Source organism: Macaca thibetana, chromosome 2, assembly GCF_024542745.1.
Source record: "Macaca thibetana thibetana isolate TM-01 chromosome 2, ASM2454274v1, whole genome shotgun sequence".
Taxonomy (NCBI): Eukaryota; Metazoa; Chordata; class Mammalia; order Primates; family Cercopithecidae; genus Macaca; species Macaca thibetana.
The window spans coordinates 82061290-82078792 of record NC_065579.1 but is presented as its reverse complement, the minus strand read 5'-3'; the positions used below and the strand labels follow the sequence as shown (position 1 = coordinate 82078792).

The 17503-nt window shown below is 36.8% G+C and overlaps 1 long non-coding RNA gene across 1 annotated transcript in view; it reads left to right on the top strand.

Moving 5' to 3' along the window:
• The window catches only part of LOC126947553 (uncharacterized), a 60213-nt gene extending 49781 nt beyond the window's left edge, over nt 1–10432 (top strand). The window contains exon 4 of the long non-coding RNA XR_007723122.1: nt 7884–10432. This is a non-coding gene — a long non-coding RNA (uncharacterized LOC126947553). The remainder of the gene's footprint in view (nt 1–7883) is intronic.
• The last annotated feature ends 7071 nt before the right edge of the window (nt 10433–17503 follow it).

Genomic DNA, 17503 nt, shown 5'->3' with positions numbered 1-17503 from the left:
CTGATGGTAGTGTCTTTTGCTGTGCAGAAGCTCTTTAGTTTAATGAGATCCCATTTGTCAATTTTGGCTTTTGCTGCCGTTGCTTTTGGTGTTTTAGACATGAAATCTTTGCCCATGCCTATGTCCTGAATGGTACTACCTAGGTTTTCCTCTAGGATTTTTATGGTATTAGGTCTAACATTTAAGTCTCTAATCCATCTTGAATTAATTTTCGTATAAGGAGTAAGGAAAGGATCCAGTTTCAGCTTTCTACTTATGGCTAGCCAATTTTCCCAGCACCATTTATTAAATAGGGAATCCTTTCCCCATTTCTTGTTTCTCTCAGGTTTGTCAAAGATCAGATGGCTGTAGATGTGTGGATTTATTTCTGAGGACTCTGTTCTGTTCCATTGGTCTATATCTCTGTTTTGGTACCAGTACCATGCTGTTTTGGTTACTGTAGCCTTGTAGTATAGTTTGAAGTCAGGTAGCGTGATGCCTCCAGCTTTGTTCTTTTGACTTAGGGTTGTCTTGGAGATGCGGGCTCTTTTTTGGTTCCATATGAACTTTAAAGCAGTTTTTTCCAATTCTGTGAAGAAACTCATTGGTAGCTTGATGGGGATGGCATTGAATCTATAAATTACCTTGGGCAGTATGGCCATTTTCACAATATTGATTCTTCCTATCCATGAGCATGGTATGTTCTTCCATTTGTTTGTGTCCTCTTTTATTTCACTGAGCAATGGTTTGTAGTTCTCCTTGAAGAGGTCCTTTACATCCCTTGTAAGTTGGATTCCTAGGTATTTGATTCTCTTTGAAGCAATTGTGAATGGAAGTTCATTCCTGATTTGGCTCTCTGTTTGTCTGTTACTGGTGTATAAGAATGCTTGTGATTTTTGCACATTAATTTTGTATCCTGAGACTTTGCTGAAGTTGCTTATCAGCTTAAGGAGATTTTGGGCTGAGACAATGGGGTTTTCTAAATATACAATCATGTCATCTGCAAACAGGGACAATTTGACTTCTTCTTTTCCTAACTGAATACCCTTGATTTCTTTCTCTTGCCTGATTGCCCTAGCCAGAACTTCCAACACTATGTTGAATAGGAGTGGTGAGAGAGGGCATCCCCTGTCTTGTGCCAGTTTTCAAAGGGAATTTTTCCAGTTTTTGCCCATTCAGTATGATATTGGCTGTGGGTTTGTCATAAATAGCTCTTATTATTTTGAGGTACGTTCCATCAATACCGAATTTATTGAGCGTTTTTAGCATGAAGGGCTGTTGAATTTTGTCAAAAGCCTTTTCTGCATCAATTGAGATAATCATGTGGTTCTTGTCTTTGGTTCTGTTTATATGCTGGATTATGTTTATTGATTTGCGAATGTTGAACCAGCCTTGCATCCCAGGGATGAAGCCCACTTGATCATGGTGGATAAGCTTTTTGATGTGTTGCTGAATCCGGTTTGCCAGTATTTTATTGAGGATTTTTGCATCGATGTTCATCAGGGATATTGGTCTAAAATTCTCTTTTTTTGTTGTGTCTCTGCCAGGCTTTGGTATCAGGATGATGTTGGCCTCATAAAATGAGTTAGGGAGGATTCCCTCTTTTTCTATTGATTGGAATAGTTTCAGAAGGAATGGTACCAACTCCTCTTTGTACCTCTGGTAGAATTCAGCTGTGAATCCATCTGGTCCTGGGCTTTTTTTGGTTGGTAGGCTATTAATTGTTGCCTCAATTTCAGAGCCTGCTATTGGTCTATTCAGGGATTCAACTTCTTCCTGGTTTAGTCTTGGAAGAGTGTAAGTGTCCAGGAAATTATCCATTTCTTCTAGATTTTCCAGTTTATTTGCGTAGAGGTGTTTATAGTATTCTCTGATGGTAGTTTGTATTTCTGTGGGGTCGGTGGTGATATCCCCTTTATCATTTTTAATTGCGTCGATTTGATTCTTCTCTCTTTTCTTCTTTATTAGTCTGGCTAGTGGTCTGTCAATTTTGTTGATCTTTTCAAAAAACCAACTCCTGGATTCATTGATTTTTTGGAGGGTTTTTTGTGTCTCTATCTCCTTCAGTTCTGCTCTGATCTTAGTTATTTCTTGCCTTCTGCTAGCTTTCGAATGTGTTTGCTCTTGCTTCTCTAGTTCTTTTAATTGCGATGTTAGAGTGTCAATTTTAGATCTTTCCTGCTTTCTCTTGTGGGCGTTTAGTGCTATAAATTTCCCTCTACACACTGCTTTAAATGTGTCCCAGAGATTCTGGTATGTTGTATCTTTGTTCTCATTGGTTTCAAAGAACATCTTTATTTCTGCCTTCATTTCGTTATGTACCCAGTAGTCATTCAGGAGCAGGTTGTTCAGTTTCCATGTAGTTGAGTGGTTTTGAGTGAGTTTCTTAGTCCTGAGTTCTAGTTTGATTGCACTGTGGTCTGAGAGACAGTTTGTTATAATTTCTGTTCTTGTACATTTGCTGAGGAGTGCTTTACTTCCAATTACGTGGTCAATTTTGGAGTAAGTACGATGTGGTGCTGAGAAGAATGTATATTCTGTTGATTTGGGGTGGAGAGTTCTATAGATGTCTATTAGGTCTGCTTGCTGCAGAGATGAGTTCAATTCCTGGATATCCTTGTTGACTTTCTGTCTCGTTGATCTGTCTAATGTTGACAGTGGAGTGTTGAAGTCTCCCATTATTATTGTATGGGAGTCTAAGTCTCTTTGTAAGTCTCTAAGGACTTGCTTTATGAATCTGGGTGCTCCTGTATTGGGTGCATATATATTTAGGATAGTTAGCTCTTCCTGTTGAATTGATCCCTTTACCATTATGTAATGGCCTTCTTTGTCTCTTTTGATCTTTGATGGTTTAAAGTCTGTTTTATCAGAGACTAGTATTGCAACCCCCGCTTTTTTTTGTTCTCCATTTGCTTGGTAAATCTTCCTCCATCCCTTTATTTTGAGCCTATGTATGTCTCTGCGTGTGAGATGGGTCTCCTGAATACAGCAGACTGATGGGTCTTGACTCTTTATCCAGTTTGCCAGTCTGTGTCTTTTAATTGGAGCATTTAGTCCATTTACATTTAAGGTTAATATTGTTATGTGTGAACTTGATCCTGCCATTATGATATTAACTGGTTATTTTGCTCATTAGTTGATGCAGTTTCTTCCTAGCCTCTATGGTCTTTACATTTTGGCATGTTTTTGCAATGGCTGGTACCGGTTGTTCCTTTCCACGTTTAGTGCTTCCTTCAGGATCTCTTGTAAGGCAGGCCTAGTGGTGACAAAATCTCTAAGCATTTGCTTATCTGTAAAGGATTTTATTTCTCCTTCACTTATGAAACTTAGTTTGGCTGGATATGAAATTCTGGGTTTAAAATTCTTTTCTTTAAGAATGTTGAATATTGGCCCCCACTCTCTTCTGGCTTGTAGAGTTTCTGCTGAGAGATCTGCTGTTAGTCTGATGGGCTTCCCTTTCAGAATTATAAACTTTTTTGAGTCATGTCAAAAAGTAGTCATTGTAAATTTCCCTCAGGTAAAAGAGTAAAATAATGATAGTTCTAGAATATAGAGAAATTTAACAATAAAACATAATAAATAGGATATCACATAATGAATTATATTAGAAATTAACAACATAATGCTGTAACCATGACATATCTGTGGCCTGAAACACATTTTTAAAACATGAAAGCCAGTAGAAATATATGTACTGAGCATTTAAGATAGAAAGTCAGAAAAAAAGGTCAAACTTGTGGAAAACCAGAATAATAATATTTATAAAAGAAATTAGTAAAATAGAACTAAGCAATGAATATTTGCTGGTTACATTAAATAAATACAAGAGCCATTTTTCTAAATGAAAGGAAAAACTGAAAATCCAAAACTACTAGCAAACATAATAATGATTTATGCAGAAGGATATTTATTGTGAAAGAGGGATACAGCAGGGTAAGTCATTATATGTCTAAATAAAGAATACTCTGTAGTATTTATAAATAATGCTTTGAAAAAATATCCTTTCTTACAAAAATAGCAAATACTATATGCTAATTTAAAAATTTTGGTAAAGTGCATAGATTTGATTATTTTGACTATCGCAGGTAGTATTTGATTATTTCCCTAACTTGCTGTAATTACCCCATCAAATAATATTATTACAGTTAAATAATAGTTGTCTTCTTATACTATGAATTTAAAAAAATATTTAACTTTACATTTTTGCTTCCTATAATGGCAGATTAGGTAACTTGGTCCAACTATCCCCTGGAAGTCAAATGAAAAACTTGTCAATATATAAACAATTTTGCTTGAAAGCAATAGGGAGATAGCATAATGGTGAGGAATTACCACGCTGGGATGCATGGAAAGATTGAAAATCAGAGGAATTTGAGTTATATTTCCCCTGGGAGTAAGTAAAAAAATCTACGGGGGAGCTGACAGAATAAAAGGATGGATGGCTCATTTGATAGCCTCAAGGCTAGAGTGAAAGCCTATGGGTGCAAGGCATACCAGTGAAAGCCCTGATGCATCTCCCTTACACTGAGATGGAACTCTAAAGAACCTCACTAGAGAGTAACTGTGATACCGAAGAAGACAGCTTCTTCAGGGACTGCGGTTCAGCTTTGTGGGCATCTCAGCTTTGAGTAATCCCAGATGGCTAGGCACTTTGAATATAATAATGTAAATACTTTTGGGAAAAACAAAATGTTTCTATTACCCAAACTATCTACAAAGCTTTGAAAATACTGACACACATGGACATAAGTATGGAAACAATAAACATTATGAACTACTAGAGGATGGAAGGAGAGGGGCTGGGTTACAAAAAATACCCAATGAGTACTATGCTTACTACCAGGGTGACGGGATCCATACTCCAAATTTCAGCATCAGGCAATATTCCCATGTAACAAATATGTACATGTACCTCTGTATCTAAAATTAAGGCTGACATTTTAAAAATGAAAATACAATATTTAAAACATGAAATCAAAATACTAGTTATATAAGCTGTAAAAATAACATGACTGGAAAGTAGTATCAATAATGATAAGAATAGAAACAGATTCACTGGGGGAAGTTGTCAATTCCAGGTTTTAAAATAAGTATGCTTACTAAATTAAGAAGTTAAGGGCAGGAATAAAATAATTTAAGCTTGAAACTGGAAAGAACTATATTGAAATTCTATAACCGAGAAACCTAAACACCAAAGTGAAAAACTCAAATGGTGGAATTAACAGCAGACAAGAGAGAATTTGTGAACCAGATTAGAGATTAGAAATAAATTTCTAATAACAACACAAAATTATATATATATATAAGTCTAGAAAATATAAAAAGAGAAAAAAGAGAGATCGTATGTAGGTCTGCTTCTATGTAATTTGAACCCAAAATAAAAGAGAAGAGAGGATAGGACACAAATGATATTAGAGAACATAATGATAAAGAATTTGTTTTTAATTGAGGAAAAGCATCAAGCTTAGAAGCCTACAAATCCTACAAACCCAAGTAGGAACATTTAAAAGAAAATCACTTCAGGATTATGATCATAGCAGTATTGAAGCTAAATTCAAAGAAAAAATATTAATATACATTATATGAATAAATTATTTTCAGGGAACAGCAATTAGAATGAAAGCCAACTTTTCAACAGAAATAATAAAGACAGGAAGGAAAAGAAATGGTATTGTCAAATTGGTGAAATGAAATAATTGCAAAACTACAACTTTTTGAAAATATTATTCAAGAGTAAGAGTAAAACAAAGACACTTTCTGACAAAGAAAAACGAGAAAAATTTTCAGTGTACCATCACTGAAGAAAATGCTAAAATATTTTTTTCAGGCAGAAGAAAATAATCTAAGATACAGCTCAGAAATATAGAAAGAAGTATAGTGCATCAAGAAGAGTACATAAAAAAGTAAAGATGAACTAATATTGAAAGTATAAAATAATAAGAAAGATGTATTGTGGAGTTGAATTAATATTGAAAGCATAAAACAATAAGAATGATGTAATGTGGAGTCTAAAACATCAAGGTAATTAAAATGTAAGACTTAGCAGCATATGCTTTTGGAAGTGGGTAACTGGAGTTAAATGATTCTCAGGCCTTTCCTTCAAGAGGAAGGGAAATAAAGAAATTAATGAGAATTTGGCCTTCTGTCTTGGAAGACTGGGTGCCTAACAGGTCAATTTCTTCTACAATTAACAGTTTTCAAATTTGAAAAACAAATCAATGACACTAAAATCTAACATAGAACTCTAGAGGTTGAACAGTGGTCATAGACGTTGGATTGGAGTAGAAACCTGTAGCAAGTGACTGGCATATAAGAGTTCCCTGGATTTTGTGAGTTTTCCCTAAGAGTGGCCACAGGCATTGCCTTGAAAGCAAAAACAAATGCAGATCTGTGATAGAGAACCCAGTCCTTCTGGCCAAAGGTACTCATCAAGGAAGATCAAACAACCCAGGCTACCAGAGAATAAAGGAAGGTACTCAGAAAGCTAAGGCACAGAGAAGTTGAACCCCAAGTCTCATGGTTTAACTCAGCCTGTCACTGGCTGACTATTGAACCTGTTGTGTATGACAAACTGAAAATAGTGTACATCCAAAGATTTAAGAATTGATCTGATACTTTGGGAGGCCGAGACGGGCGGATCACGAGGTCAGGAGATCGAGACCATCCTGGCTAACCCGGTGAAACCCCGTCTCTACTAAAAAAAAAAAAATACAAAAAATTAGCCGGGCGAGGTGGCGGCGCTTGTAGTCCCAACTACTGGGGAGGCTGAGGCAGGAGAATGGCGTGAACCCGGGAGGCGGAGCTTGCAGTGAGCTGAGATCCGGCCACTGCACTCCAGGCTGGGCGACAGAGCCAGACTCCATCTCAAAAAAAAAAAAAAAAAAAAGAATTGATCTGATATCTGAGCCACCACCCACCACAGGTGTGAGAATTGACAATATGATTCTAAGTGAATTGCCTCCTAAAACAAAACAATAGTCCTTAAAACAATGTAATACAATAGAGTCTATAAAACATAACATTCACAACTTCCAGGAGACAATCTAAAATTACTCATATGTGTGTGTGAGAAAAATGTGGCTTTATTGCAAAGAAAAAGGCAAACAACAGATGACAAATTAGAGATAACCCAGATGTTAAAATTACATAAAGCATAGTGGAGGGTGTGTGGATAAGTGAACTTACTTATATGCAAGGTTTCTACATATTAATACTCTAAGTAGACTGAGAAAAATAGAGTGCACATAGTAATCCCTGGAGCAACCACTTGAAAAGAAAAAGCAAATAGATATAGTTAAAAAGCTAAATTCTAAAACACTACAAATAAAAGAAGACAAGAATGGGGAAAGAAAGAGGGAGAAATGTTATACACAGTGAACAAATAATAAAATGGTAGACCTGAATTTAACGTAATCAATAATGCCATTAAATATTGATTAAAAACACTCTAATTAAAAGGCAGAGATTATTAGAAATAAAGGAAGATGTAATTATATTCTATCACAAAGAGAAGCACATTAATATAAACAAGTTAAAAGTAATTGTTAGAAAAAGATATATCATGTAATAAGAAAATGTAAGCATAAGAAAACTAGTGAAACTATATTAATGTCAGATAAAATAGACTTGAAGACAAAGTATTATTAACATATAAGTATTGATAATATAAAGAGTATTATTTTATAATGTTAAGAGGTGAATCGATTTGGAACATATAATAATCATGAATATGTATACACCTACACCTAATAATAGAACCTTAAAACATATAAAGCAAAACAGGATTAAAGGAAGAAATAAATAATTGGGTAATCATTTAAAAATTTCTCCCTGTCTTAGAAACTAATATACATATATACATACATATATTTGTTTTTGTTGTTGTTGTTTGTTTGTTTTATCAGAGAACCTTGGAGAATTGCCAAGATTGCTGACTAGATGTACCAGGAGAAATATCACGCACTGAGAGACTGGGACATTGGAAAGACTATAACACACCTCTGAGCAGATCTTCTGATGGAAGACATTAAGAGTGGATGCAGAGAGGATGCAGATGCTGGGCTGAAGAGAGAGGAAGCTGGGAACCCTGCATATTGTGGCTGAGCCTCAGGACTTGTACCTGACCCTCAGAGACTCCCGGGGAAAGGGTGAGTTTACTGGTGAGGAGTGACCCACTCTCACCATGGACCCATTCTGGTAGGTCCCCCAACCTCTATGGGCATTTGAGATGGTAGGAAAAGCTGCTTAGAGAGGTCATATGGGCAGGACTCCAGCCTGTGCAGAGCCCAGAGTGGTGCGAGAACAGCCGCAGTGAAGCACAGCCAAGGACGTCCATCCTCCAAGGCTCACTATGCTTCTCCAGGATACTTTAGCCTCAATATGACTGTTAGAGCTAGACAAAGCAGGGAAGTCTTGCTCATGGGATGAGGCCTGATGCCTGATCTGATACTGTCTTGCCTGCTGGCCTCTCTTGGGGAGCCAGTCTGGTCATGCTTGCTTGAAATGCAACCTTGGACACCCAACAGGGGTGCTTCTAGGAACCCTCATCATAGCTCCTTCAAGGGCAGACTGTGCCTGATTATCAGAGAACTCCAGCAGACCAGGCCTCACTTACATGAACCAGCTCACCCACAGCCTCACCCCATCACAGCCCTCCCATAATGCTTTACTGACATGCATTTGCTCATGGCCATCCTCCATCGCTGTGCTTGTATGAGTCCACCCTGTTGCTTCCCCATGCCATTAACATGCAGGTTCTGTGCACAGATGCTGGCAACACTGCTCCCCTCCGACCCCCACCACCACCACCAGCAATGCAGCCAGTGTGAATGCACACATGGACACAAGCAACTCCATCTCTGCTAGTGTACTGCCCTTGCTGTGCTGTCATCACTGGCATAAATATGTGCAAGAACACCACCTCCCTGCTCCCAGTCGCCCTGCCCAAGTCAACGTGTGTGCACCCTGCCACATTGCTGTGACTGCTGGCATGCATGAGCCAGCATGGATCCCACTGCCACCACTCCAGTGACATGCTTTGGCCAGCACCCCTCCCCATCAGAGTGTGGTGGCCAGAGGACAAGAACAGCTCAACCTCTCCAGTGCAGCAGCTTCCTAACCTTGAGGGGCCAGAGAACAAGGCCAGGGGCCCAGTACCAGGCCCCAAGAGTTAAAACATGCAGCCCAGCAGTGTCGAGTGAGCCTTGGCTTTCTAAAATCTTCCAGAAATGAAGCCGGTTGACTGAACCCATCATATGCCACAATCAAACTCCCAGGGCATCAAAGAAGATAAAAGCCAAAATCTTCATCCAAAGGACAGTAATATCAAAGGTAAGAAAGAACCAGTGCAAAAACTCTGGCAACTCAAAAAGCCAGCGTGTCTTTTTACCTCCAAATGATCACTCCAGTTCTTCAGTGATGGTTCTTAACTAGGCTGAAAAGACAGAAATGACAGATATAGACTTCAGAATATGGATAGGAATGAAGATGATCAAGATCTGGGAGAAAACTGAAACCCAATCCTATGAAACTAAGGAATACAATAATGCAATACAGGAGCTGAAAGATGAAATGGTCATTTAAGAAAGAACCAAACTGATGTGATAGAGTGACAGAGCTGAAAATCTCACTTTGAGAATTTCACAATACAATTGCAAGTATTAACAGCAGGGTAGACCATGCTGAGGAAAGACTCTCAGAGCTTGAAGACCAGTTCTCCAAAGTAACTCGGTCCGGCAAAAAGAAAGAAAAAAGGATATAAAAAGAATAAACAAAACCTCCAAGAAACATGAGATTATGTAAAGAGACCAAATCTCTGATGCATTGGCATCCTTGAAAGTGAGGGAGAGAGAGCAAGCAATTTGGAAAGCATATTTCAAGATAATGTCAATGAAAAATTACTCAACCTCACTAGAGAGTCCAATATTCAAATCCAGGAAATGAAGAGAACCCCTGCAAGATATTATACAAGACGATCATTGCCAAGACAGAGTCGCCTGATTCTCCAAGGTTGAAATGAAAGAAAAAATGTTAAAGGCAGCTAAAGAGAAGGGACAGGTTGCTTACAAAGACAACCCCATCAAGCTAATAGCAGACCTTTCAGCAGAAATCCTACAAGGCAGAAGAGATTGAGAGCTTAGATTCAGTATTTTTAAAGAAAATAAAATCCAAATAAGAATTTCTTATTCTGCCAAACTAAGCTTCATAAGCAAAGGAGAAATAAGATCCTTTTCAGATAAGCAAATAATAAAAGAATTACCATCAGATATGTGAAGGGAGTATTAAATGTGTACGGAAAGATCATTACCAGCAACCACAAAAACACACAAGTACATAGACCATTGATACTGTAAAGCAACTACACAATCAAATCTGTATAATACCAGCTAAAAACAAGATGACAGGATTAAATCTGCATGTATCAATATTAACCTTAAATGGCAATGGGCTAAATGCATCAATTAAAAGGCACAGCATCGCAAGCTGGATAAAGAAGCAAAATTCATTGGTGTGTTGTCTTCAAGGCATCCATCTCACATGCAATAACATGGATAGGCTCAAAATAAAGGGATGGAGAAAATCAACCAAGCAAATGGGAAACACGCAACCATAAAAAAAAAAAAGTATTCATGTCCTCTGTGGTGACATGGTTGGAGCTGGAGGTCATAATCCTGAGCAAACTGATCAGGACAGAAAACCAAATACTGCATGTTGTCACTTATAAGTGGAAGCTAAACATTGAATACACATAGACACAAAGAAGAAAATAACAGACACTGAGATCTACTTGAGGGTGGAGAATGGGAGGAGAGTGAGGACTGAAAAACTATCTATTGGGCACTAAGCTTATTATTTTTTGGTGAAAAAATAATCCATGTACCAAATCCCTGTAACATGCAATTTACCTATAGACTAAACCTGTGCATGTATCTCTGAACCTAAAATGAAAGTCCCAAAAGAAAAAAAAAAAGAAACTATACAAAACATATTTGTAGAAAAAATGAGTAAAGGGAATTCAGTGTTTAATTTTTTGATGATTGTTATTAAAATTATGTAAATCTATGTAATTTGAGTAGACATTTTGCCAAATGTGGTTTCAGTGAGGACCTTTAATATCATGGTATTTTTGTTTTCATCTTACGGGATCTTTTTGAGTAATAAAAATCATATTTTCAAACAACTACAAAAATATATTAGTAAACCTTATAGGATCTAAACAACACTATTAGCTATCTTGATCTAGTTGATATTTGTAAAACAAGAATCCACCAACTCCAGAATATACTTTTCCACCCTAAATACACATAGTATATTCACCAAAATAGACCAGGAACTTGAGTCAGGAATGAGATAGATGTCGTGACTTGATGTTTAAGAAGAATCTATTACCATCAAGCAATCGCTTTGCAAATTGATAAAACCTATATTTACATTTTGAAATATTTCCTAATATATTAAATTGTTGTTAGAAAAGTGAATTAAATATGATTAAAGTGCCACAGCAAGACCTGTAATCATAACTGTCTTTTTTTTTAATTTTCACATACAACCTCATTGCTTAGTTAGCAAAAATATCAAATTCTAAATTTGGAAAATAAATACTATAGAATCCATTTTGGGAGCATTTTGAAACAGCACTATCTCTGTGATCATAAGGAAGTTTATGTATCTTGACATCTAAGAAATACATAATTCTATTTTAAACTTTCTCCTGTTCTCAGCACTTTTAGCCTTGAATGATACGCCCTTGGCAATTTTTATTTTGTGATCACAAAACTTACTGCTTTAACTTCATGTTTCAAAGTATGATTTGGAGGGAAAATTAACCCTGTTCAAAAACTGCTCTCTTTTCATAGTCACTGCCACTATCCCTTTAACATTTCCTAAAGGTCATTGCTCAGATTTCAATATCATGTTGCTAATTTTTCTGCTTTTTTTTTTTTTTTTTCACTATCAGGGGAAGAGAACATTCTGCAAAAGGTTTGCTGGTCTCCCTGTTCCCCTACAGACCCAAAAGAAGAAAACTGATTCTTTAAGCTTCAGAATCTCCAGGCTAGCTCCAGATTCTTATTTAGATACAAACACTCATGGCTTTCAGAGACCCAAAGAATCTTAGAAGGAAAGCATGAGGGATTACAAAATCTTTTTGAAGGCTACAGTCTCTATTTTGAAAATAAGAATGAAAAAAAGTATCATCACCACCTCTGAAAACTGTACCTGCCCCCCAGTCAAGCAGTGTTTTATTACATCCAGTTTCTGTTGGGGACAAAACCCATATGCATGTTAAGACAGGCTCAAATTCAGTGTCAAAAGCCTTAAATGATTAGCCTTAAATATTAGGAAATGCATAACAGAAGGCCCTGACATTTATTAGGGCACCAAAAATGCTTTCCCTTACACTTCATAGTTCTGCAAGATGATATTAGAAACTTTGTTTTAAATATATATTCAATAGCCTTCTTTTTTAAAAATGATAAACTAGGTCCAAAGATGTGAAGCAACTTGCCCAAATATTCACAATATCAATCTGACCAGTTTTTGTTACACCCGTAGTCATCAGTTGCAGACTTCTCAGATATTTTTGGACCAATTTTGTTTGGGTTTACTTTCCTAAAAATCTTCACCTTTTTGTTGATCTTTAAAGGATTACAGCTGTTGTTCTTATTAAAATCATTTAAACCTTAGCCTAGGGATCTGTCTTCTCCCAGAGAACTATGACAACAAGAGACAGGATTTGACTTAAAGCAATTAAAGCAGGCCAGAGCTGCATCCCTTTACTAGGTAAATGCTGTTGACAACATCAGTGTAAGGCAGCAATGTGGCCACTTCTTGTCTCAGCCACTCAGAGGCTTTCAGCTTAATCCATAGCAGTGGGCAAAAGGATTGCTCGGTCTAATTGGTTCTGCAGACTGTATTATTTAAGGAATAGCAAATATTGTTTGGGGTCGCTGTGAAGGGAAACAGAAAAACAACTGCTGCAAAATGGGAATACAACAATTTCTTATCTGCTTCTCTGAAATATTGAGAGATTAATGAGTCTGGGCCCATAACATAGTTACACTCCTAAAAAAAGTTGATATGTATGCCAAAACCTTTTCCAGTTTAGTTTACTGCTGTTATTACTGGAAATAGCATAAGACTTAAAGCCAAAGTTCTAACCCTGAGTCCTGGTTCTGCCTATAATTACTTGTGAGACTTTGGGAAAGTTATTTCACCTCTCTGGGGTTTCCTTTCTACATCTTTGAAGTAAATATTGTTATACTGACTTCACAGGGTAATTTGGAGAATTAAATGCATAAAAACACACAATATTGCATTGTAAGCCATAAAAAATGTGTACAGGTAGTGGTCGTTTTATACTCATATATCATTAAACATTTAATATCATACCCATGCACCAATATGCCCCCAAAGTATGCTTTACAGATGCCTAGTGCCATATATATTCTCTGAAAAATGAGTTTTGAATCTTTTTGACTCCAAAGTACTCATTGCTACAGTCATAATGTGTTCTCCAAAATTCATATGTTGGAAACTTAATTTCCAAAGCAACAATGTTAGAAGGTGGGGCCCTTCAGAAAGTGTTTAAGTCATAAGGATTCTTCTCCTATTTGTGCGAGTAGCCTCTCTCTCCTCTGCCCTTCTGCCATATGAGAATACAGTGTTTATCCTCTCTTGCTTTTCCACCACCTGCCACGCAAGGATTCAGCAAGAGGGCTCTCACCAGATACAGACTCTGTGGTCTTGAACTTCCCAGCCTCCAGAACTGTGAGAATTTCTATTGTTTATAAATTACCCAGTCTGTGGTGCTTTGTTATAGCATCACAAATAGACGAAGATAGTCATTGAGCCCTGCTAGATGCTCTTCTCAATTAATATAAAATATGACTCATAATTTTCCATTTTGAGAGGCTCATAATCATACAAAAGGCCTTATTTGATCCTCTGTATTCAGGTTCAATTTCAATGTATAAGTGTAGTCTTTTTCAAGACAGGTCATTTCCATCCCCCTTTATTTTTTTGCATTTTTCTCTTGAGCCTCAGACTGTACCATGGCTCCTCTTTTCAAGGTATATAGATACAGTACAAGGAATAATAATAAAGATGAAATAGTTTGGTATTTCCTAGTCTCAGAAGACGAAATAAAAAGAGCAACTAAAGCTGTAGTCCATTGATTTTTTAAAAAATTCAAACAGCTTAATTTATTGTTGGATTCTTTTTATAGCATTTTCAATAATTTTCTCCAAAATTGTTCATGAGACGTTTCTAATTTGCCTTATTTTCTCAAGTCATTTCACTCCAAGGTCTTTACATCATAAGTCTGAAAGTTATTTATTTTTGTGGTAAAGATTTTTTTCTCCTTTTAGAAATGTATGCCTGCTTCCAAAACTAACCTGGCAACCTTTCAGAGGTGAAGGACAGAGCTCAAAGGCCAGGAAGGATGGCTTTCATTTTTATATTGAAAACTCAATACTCCAACCCAAACTTACTGTGGACGTGCCATGTGTTTACTGGTTCTAAAGTTGAACTACATGTCTCTGCTTCTTTGTACAATGTCACATCCAACATGCCACAAAGTTGGACAACTCCAGTTGGGACATACTCCAATCCTAGCGTCATAGGCTCTTAGAGATAGAAGTCCATTTGTCTTATTACCTTAGCTACCAAGAAAGATGTTGTATATTTTCAATGCCTTTTAATGTATTTCCTCTGAGATCCCCTGAAGTTTTAAAGAAAGCACCTGTGTTGAGCTATGACTACAAAACTGAGAAAGTGGACTCAAAATTTGAGACTAAATTCAGCTAATATATAGACCTACGCTAGGCAGGCCTTAAGTTGACTCATTAATTCACATATTTATTTACTTCATTAAACATTCATTTCTTTTTTAAAGCATCATTTTGTGCAAGACCCATAGGAGAGCTGGCTTTTGCCTAGGTCCAGAATAGCCTATTTGCTGCACACTTGGTTCCCTTAGGCCCATCCTGCTCTTAGGGACAAATCAGGCACAGTACTCTTTCTACAGAGGTCTTCTCTGAATTCTTCTCAGCACAATGTTCCTGAAATTCTCAATCAGAGCTGACATGCAAGAAGCAAAAATGACCACCTCTGACCTAGTCAGTAATGGCAATAATATCTGAACAGCTATTGAGCTGCTGTGCTAAGCATTTCCTGTAGTTTATTTCAATTAATCTTCACAATAATCCTAACAATGTAGGTACTATTATCATACCTTTCTGACGAATAAGGAAATTGAGCTCAGCAGAGTTAAATACCTGGACTACAGTCATGCTGCTGGTTATTAGTATAGCTGAGACTGAGCCCATGCAGTTTGAATCTAGAGCCACTACACTGGGAGATAGTGCTGAGAAAGCATGTTTCTTAAAAATTACAATGGTAACAAATTACATCTATCCTGAGTTTTAAGAAACTCATGAGTGAAATGAGATAAGTCAGATAGTAGTACATAAAAGAGAGTTATTGTAGTGAATAACATGTAATGGAAACTCAATACACATGAAGTTGCTCTCTTTTTTTCCTAAAGTCATAGAGGATGAATGAAGTTGTCTTATCTTTCTCCTCCTTCTAACTCTTAGTTTAGTAAACAAACTTTTTCTCCTTCTGGACATTTTTTTTTTTTTTTTTTGGAGAATAGAGTTTTTGCTAATTGTTGGGATAATGGGAAAGAGGCTACATTGTAGAAGATGGCAATAAGATTTGTCATCTTTGTAGGAAAAGCCACAATCACTATGATGGAATTTTTCCTCTTTAGTGTAAAGACTTGATACCTGTAAAATATATATTCTTCTGGGGTGAGTAGAAGTTAATGGTGTTGTCTGCCATTTACATTTTAGTGTACATTGAAACTTCTGTGAGATTATCTTTTGGAGATCAAGATTAGAATGCATTGGTTATTATTAAGAACTTGGGTGGTATCAATATGAAAGACAAGGATAGAAAATATAAGTGGTAGAGAGTCAAAATAAACACATCACCCACTTCTGGTCATGCCTGACATGGCCCTGCATGCATAGCTGCCCAATCTGAAGATGCAAATAAATGATTCCAAAATGTACATGTATGTATGGTAGACAACAGCCTCAGTGCATGGATATCAATGGCATGGCATTTTACGTTTGGAGAGACAGAAAAATGAGGCTCAGTCTGGGGTTCTACTTAAATCAAATATGCTTCAAAATTATGCCTCATTTTGAGTCTGACACCATTTTCAAAGGCTAGCTGCCTACTGCCAAGCTTCTGGAACAGCCTTGGGGTATACCTATGGGAAATGACTTAATATTGGTAATCATTTCTTTATCTCATCAAGACCAATTTATAACCCAGTAGTTTATGAGTTCTTCTAAAGGCTAGTTTGAAACCTAGTAAATACGAAAGTTGTTTATGAAGAAAAACTCCCTTCCATACAAACCATCGTTAGTTATAAGCCTTGCCCAAGTAGTGAAGTGGTGAAGTCAATGAGGAATACTCAGTGCTGAAGGAAGTTTGGGAAATAGGGCTTAAAATGAGATAACATGAGTTCAGATGCCAGTTTTGCTATTTCACATGAGTGTGAAGCTGTATTATTTAACTCCCCTGAACATTTATTTGTTTAAAAAAAGGGATATCTATGCTTTTTTTCCCGGATTGTTGAGAAGCCTAAATTAGAAGAGTATGTGAACATGCCTGGTATGCTAAGATGACGTGTTCTGGCCCTCTCGGCTAACTGTACTTGGAATTTGCTGTTCTATTTCAGAGGCATCTGGTATAGAAGTACTGTATCAGACACTTCCATAATCTCTTTATGACCTGGTGGCTTTCTAGGAAAGGGGGCTTTATCTGGCAACTGAATACAGAAAGCTTGTGATCAGTGCTAGTATCTTAAAGTGATGTTTTCACAGAGCACCAGGAAGCTCAGGTTCCATGTCTGGTGTCCCTTTTCCTTGTGATTAGGACCACCACTTATTGTCAATGAGAAACTTGGTGGTTCTTCTATCACTTGTCTTCCTAGTAGGAGAAGCTATATTATGCAATGAAGACGCTGAACTGGAATTCAGGAAATTCAAGTTGCAAATTATAGACAGTCTTCTGGATCTTTAATTTTTTACTTATAAGCTGTGGAATAGGGAGGAATGGTGGCAAAAAAATGTTCTTCAATCTAATTTTTAACTCTCTGACTTTCTTTCGTGTTCAATCTTGATGCCTGTTGACCTTCCTAACTCCCCATCTGTTTACTTTTCTTGATATGTCTAAAAAAATGGACAATTTTTCTTCTGTGTTTTGTTATTTAAGATCTTGACTTCCTTTAAAGAAAGATCATCATATAAATGTGAAATAGAATGTTATGACTTCTCAGCCCATCTTGTTCCAAAAGTATTATACTGTGGCTAAGACTATATAGAGTCTCTTCACATTTTTTCCTGTGATGCCATGTATGAAAATACAATTATTTATTTTAATTATGTATTCAAGTAAAAGAATGTGCCTCTAAATGAGTACTCCCCAAATGAGAATTATTGGAGTTTTA